This window comes from Pseudorasbora parva, chromosome 24 (genome assembly GCF_024679245.1).
Source record: "Pseudorasbora parva isolate DD20220531a chromosome 24, ASM2467924v1, whole genome shotgun sequence".
NCBI lineage: Eukaryota > Metazoa > Chordata > Actinopteri > Cypriniformes > Gobionidae > Pseudorasbora > Pseudorasbora parva.
In genome coordinates this window covers 37,275,141-37,281,140 of record NC_090195.1, presented here as the reverse complement: position 1 = coordinate 37,281,140, position 6,000 = coordinate 37,275,141, and the positions used below count along the sequence as shown (strand labels likewise).

The window sequence follows — 6,000 nt, the reverse complement described above, 5'->3', positions numbered from 1 at the left end:
AGGTTAGGTTAGGTTAGGTAAGGTAAGGTCAAGTTAGGGTCAGGTTTAGGTTAGGTTAGGTTAGGGTCTGGTTTAGGTTAGGCTAGGTTAGGTAAGGTAAGGTTAGGGTCAGGTTTAGGTTTAGGTTAGGTTAGGGTCAGGTTTAGGTTAGGTCAGGTCAGGTCAGGTCAGGTCAGGTCAGGTTTAGGTTAGGCTAGGTTAGGTCACGTCAGGTTATGGTCAGGTTTAGGTTAGGTTAGGTTAGGTTAGGTTAGGTCAGGTCAGGTTAGGGTCAGGTTAGGGTCAGGTTTAGGTTAAGGTTAGGTTAGGTTAGGTTAGGTTAGGTTAGGTTAGATTAGATTAGATTAGGTTAGGTTAGGTAAGGTAAGGTAAGGTAAGGTCAGGTTAGGGTCAGGTTAGGTTAGTTCAGGTTAGGGTCAGGTTTGGTTTAGGTTAGGTTAGGTTAGGTTAGGTTAGGTTAGGTTAGGTCAGGTTAGGGTCAGGTTTAGGTTAGGTTAGGTTAGGTTAGGTCAGGTCAGGTTTAGGTTAGGTTAGGTCATGTCAGGTTATGGCCAGGTTTAGGTTAGGTTAGGTTAGGTCAGGTTAGGGTTAGGGTTAGGGTTAGGGTCAGGTTTAGGTTAGATTAGGTTAGGTTAGGTTAGGTTAGGTTAGGTTAGGTAAGTAAGGTAAGGTCAGGTTAGGGTCAGGTTAGGTTAGTTCAGGTTAGGGTCAGGTTTAGGTTAGGTTAGGTTAGGTTAGGTAAGGTCAGGTTAGGGTCAAGTTTAGGTTAGTTTAGTTTAGTTTAGTTTAGTTTAGTTTAGTTTAGTTTAGGTTAGGTTAGGTTAGGTTAGGTTAGGTTAGGGTCAGGTTTAGGTTAGGTTAGGTTAGGTTAGGTTAGGTTAGGTCATGTCAGGTTATGGTCAGGGTTAGGTTAGGTTAGGTTAGGTCAGGTTAGGGTCAGGTTTAGGTTAGGTTAGGTTAGGTTAGGTTAGGTTAGATTAGATTAGGTAGGTAAGGTCAGGTTAGGGTCAGGTTAGGTTAGTTCAGGTTAGGGTCAGGTTTAGGTTAGGTTAGGTAAGGTAAGGTAAGGTTAGGTAAGGTCAGGTTAGGGTCAAGTTTATGTTAGGTTAGGTTAGTTTAGGTTAGGGTCAGGTTTAGGTTAGGTTAGGTTAGGTTAGGTTAGGTTAGGTTAGGTTAGGTTAGGTAAGGTAAGGTAAGGTAAGGTAAGGTTAGGTAAGGTCAGGGTCAAGTTTAGGTTAGGTTAGGTTATGTTAGGTTATGTTAGGTTAGGTTAGGTTAGGTTAGGTTAGGTTAGGTTAGGTAAGGTCAGGTTACGGTCAAGTTTAGGTTAGGTTAGGTTAGGTTAGGTTAGGTTAGGTTAGGTTAGGTTAGATTAGGTTAGGTAAGGTCAGGTTACGGTCAAGTTTAGGTTAGGTTAGGTTAGGTTAGGTTAGGTTAGGTTAGATTAGGTTAGGTTAGGTTAGGTTAGGTTAGGTTAGATTAGGTAAGGTAAGGTCAGGTTAGGGTCAGGTTAGGTTAGGTAAGGTCAGGGGCCTGTACCATGATGGTAGTTTAACAAACTCAGGGTTACAGGATTAGTTTTGAGTTGACAAAACCAAACCAATCTATTCTGGCTTTGTTGGTCCCATGATGCTGATCATCAGCTCGCTCTGTCAAGTCAGGCTTTGATCCTGAGTTCAGGAGTTTAGCTGTGACATCAGCAGTGAACAGCCAATCACACGCTGTGGATCAGCGAAACTGAGATTCATTTCTCTCTTCTGCAGATTATTACATGATTGAAAAATATTAAGAATTAAAAAAAAAAATTACACAGCAAGAAGAAAAGAGCTGTCTATGAAAGAGGACAACTAAAGAAACAATATTATATGTCAATACAAGTTAGTTTAGTTGATAAAAAAGTTATGAAGTTAGTTTAGTTGATAAAGAAAATTGAACATTTAAGCTCAGTAAACTTCTTTTTTTAAATAGCTTTATTTATTGATTTTAATCATATTTGTATGACTTTATGTAGGCTATTTATATTAATTTTAACAAAGTGCCTATTAATGATTGATTAACTAAAATGATAAATGTGTAATTAAGTAAGGGTATAATAATTACATAAATTATATCTAAATCATTAAAAATTATTATTTTTATAAATAAGCATGGGTAAAAGCCAGACGCTTTAGTCTTTAAAAACATTTGCTATGTAGTGTACTTTAATTTGAAGTAGAAACAGGGGGAGTGACTTTATTGCATCAGAGGTGTGTCAATTTACTCACAGCTGATTGGCCCAATTTCAGATTGAGTTCTCTTATCCAGAACATAACCTGCCCTGGAGCAGGTTAGCCGTGGAGTGTAAGTTACTATGGCGATGAACACAGCTAAAAGCCAAACCACTTTAATGGTACCTAAAACCCAGGATTAGCACAAACTAAGCTTAAACTTATCTGGATAACCTGCTAAACCAGCTTCATGGTACAGGCCCCAGGTTAGGTTAGGTTAGGTTAATTTTTGTTCCAGTGTTGTTATCCGTTGAAGAACCTGTTGGCCTTTCTGCTAAAGCTGCTGATTGTAAAAGTGTGTGGCAGGAGTTTGCCCATGTGATAAGCCCTGAGCATGTTTGAATGGCAGTGTGTTCTTTTGGAAACAAGATTTTCTGCATGAAAACTGTGCCAAATGCAGAGATTTCTGAAAGAGTTTTGAAGAAAGTGTGTTTTAGAGCCGCAGATTGAGTCTGAAGCGGGAGCTGTGGCTGTAGTTGAGCAGAATGGGCTCAGGGGTGTGTGTGTGTGTGTGTGTGTGTGTGTTACATGCTGAGCTCACTGTGTCACAAGTACCAGGATGTGTGTGTAAACTATTGATAAATACTGGACTTTTTTTTATAAATATGTTTAATTTAAACAAACATTCAATAATTAAAAAATATTGTTTCTATTAAAAATAATAAATAAATAAAAATATATTAAAAATAAATATAACTTGATTGAAATAAACAAGATTTTTTTTTAAATGATCTTTTCAACTGTTTTAATTATCCGTGTTTTTAATCCGTCCACATGGTGTTCTTTTCTCTCATATGTTACCAGTACTTTAATTCATTTCTATGTAAAGCACTTTGAGTTGCCATTGGGTAGAAATGTGCTATATAAATAAACGTGCCTTGCCATGTTAAATAAATAAAATAAGATTAAATTAAGTAATCATAAAAAAATAAACCATTAAAATAATAAATAATTAAATAATAAAAATGTGTTTGAAATTAGATTTTAACATTTTTTTTTAAATAAATGAATAAAATAATCTTAAACGTATATATTATTCTAAATATTTTTTACTTTGCACATTAATTTTTTGTAGTAGCCTGTTAATTCGTCTCAGTATGAAGTCTTTATACACACACACACACACACACACACACACACACACACACACACACACACACACACACACACACACACACACACACACACACACACACACACACACACACACACACACACACACACAGGAGCCTTTAACTGTTAGGATGGGGGTCCCAAATGATCATTCTAGGGGGTCCGATCTTTACTTCCTGACAAGCCCGTCAGCTGACACACGCGTGAGAGGCGGCCGTCCTGCGCATGCGCAGAGCCCTGCTGGTGGCAGAATGAAGATGGCGGCGTCCTGGGTTTGTCACTGAGAGGAGCGCAGTCGGCCAGTTTGGGCTTCAGTTTGGGATCATTGAGCCGCAGCACACTTGCATAACGGAGGGCGAGGGTCCGAGGGACAGAACCGAGCCGCTTCTGACCGCACCGATCCAGGTAAAGCACCGCGGAGACTCATTCTCCTGCACCGCATTCACCGCGCGCGATAAGGCCAGCGACGTGAGCGTTTACTGTAAATAATACCACAGTAAAACACCCCGACCCCTGTCCGTCTGTCTGTCATCTTGTGCACAGCAAACCGATGTAATGACAGAAACTCTGGGTTGTAAGGTTGGTCAGTAGAGAGTAACGTTAGTCTTTTATTTGGACAGTAGTGCAGCATAATGTGTCCATATCGTTACTAGATGATAGCTGTCATGAAAGTATTCTTAATGTTTTGCTTATTGCTGGAGTCTTGCACAATGGAAAGTTAACCTGCATGGACATCTTTCAGCATTAATCTGTCAAACTAGGCTCCTCTGATCTCTGATGGGCTTAACCCCTTAACTACTTACTGTCCACTCTTAACCTGTTAACTACAGTCCACTCTTAACCTGTTAACTGCTGTCCACTCTTAACCTGTTAACTACAGTCCACTCTTAACCTGTTAACTGCTGTCCACTCTTAACCTGTTAACTGCTGTCCACTCTTAACCTGTTAACTACAGTCCACTCTTAACCTGTTAACTGCTGTCCACTCTTAACCTGTTAACTACAGTCCACTCTTAACCTGTTAACTGCTGTCCACTCTTAACCTGTTAACTGCTGTCCACTCTTAACCTGTTAACTACAGTCCACTCTTAACCTGTTAACTACAGTCCACTCTTAACCTGTTGACTGCTGTCCACTCTTAACCCGTTAACTGCTGTCCACTCTTAACCTGTTAACTACAGTCCACTCTTAACCTGTTAACTACAGTCCACTCTTAACCTGTTGACTGCTGTCCACTCTTAACCCGTTAACTGCTGTCCACTCTTAACCCGTTGACTGCTGTCCACTCTTAACCCGTTGACTGCTGTCCACTCTTAACCCGTTGACTGCTGTCCACTCTTAACGCGTTAACTGCTGTCCACTCTTAACCCGTTGACTGCTGTCCACTCTTAACGTGTTAACTGCTGTCCACTCTTAACCCGTTGACTGCTGTCCACTCTTAACGCGTTAACTGCTGTCCACTCTTAACCCGTTGACTGCTGTCCACTCTTAACCCGTTAACTGCTGTCCACTCTTAACCCGTTAACTACAGTCCACTCTTAACCTGTTAACTGCTGTCCACTCTTAACCTGTTAACTACAGTCCACTCTTAACCTGTTAACTACAGTCCACTCTTAACCCGTTGACTGCTGTCCACTCTTAACCTGTTAACTGCTGTCCACTCTTAACCTGTTAACTGCTGTCCACTCTTAACCTGTTAACTACAGTCCACTCTTAACCTGTTAACTACAGTCCACTCTTAACCCGTTGACTGCTGTCCACTCTTAATCTGTTAACTGCTGTCCACTCTTAACCTGTTAACTGCTGTCCACTCTTAACCTGTTAACTACAGTCCACTCTTAACCTGTTAACTACAGTCCACTCTTAACCCGTTGACTGCTGTCCACTCTTAACCCGTTAACTGCTGTCCACTCTTAACCCGTTAACTGCTGTCCACTCTTAACCCATTAACTACAGTCCACTCTTAACCCGTTAACTACAGTCCACTCTTAACCCGTTAACTACAGTCCACTCTTAACCCGTTAACTACAGTCCACTCTTAACCCGTTAACTACAGTCCACTCTTAACCCGTTAACTGCTGTCCACTCTTAACCCGTTGACTGCTGTCCACTCTTAACCCGTTGACTGCTGTCCACTCTTAACCCGTTAACTACAGTCCACTCTTAACCTGTTAACTACTGTCCACTCTTAACCTGTAAACTACTGTCCACTCTTAACCTGTTAACTACAGTCCACTCTTAACCTGTTAACTACTGTCCACTCTTAACCTGTTAACTACAGTCCACTCTTAACCTGTTAACTACAGTCCACTCTTAACCTGTTAACTACTGTCCACTCTTAACCTGTTAACTACTGTCCACTCTTAACCCGTTAACTGCGGTCCACTCTTAACCCGTTAACTGCTGTCCACTCTTAACCCGTTAACTACAGTCCACTCTTAACCCGTTAACTACTGTCCACTCTTAACCCGTTAACTACTGTCCACTCTTAACCCGTTAACTACAGTCCACTCTTAACCCGTTAACTACTGTCCACTCTTAACCCGTTAACTGCTGTCCACTCTTAACCCGTTAACTGCTGTCCACTCTTAACCCGTTAACTGCTGTCCACTCTTAACCCG

The 6,000-nt window shown here is 40.9% G+C and overlaps 1 protein-coding gene across 1 annotated transcript in view; it reads left to right on the top strand.

Moving 5' to 3' along the window:
- The first annotated feature begins 3,574 nt into the window (after window positions 1-3,574).
- Window positions 3,575-6,000, top strand: part of LOC137063808 (dnaJ homolog subfamily C member 13-like) — a 97,957-nt gene continuing 95,531 nt past the window's right edge. Inside the window, 1 exon segment of the mRNA XM_067435075.1 lies at window positions 3,575-3,785. The gene's annotated coding sequence lies outside the window, so the exon portion shown is untranslated.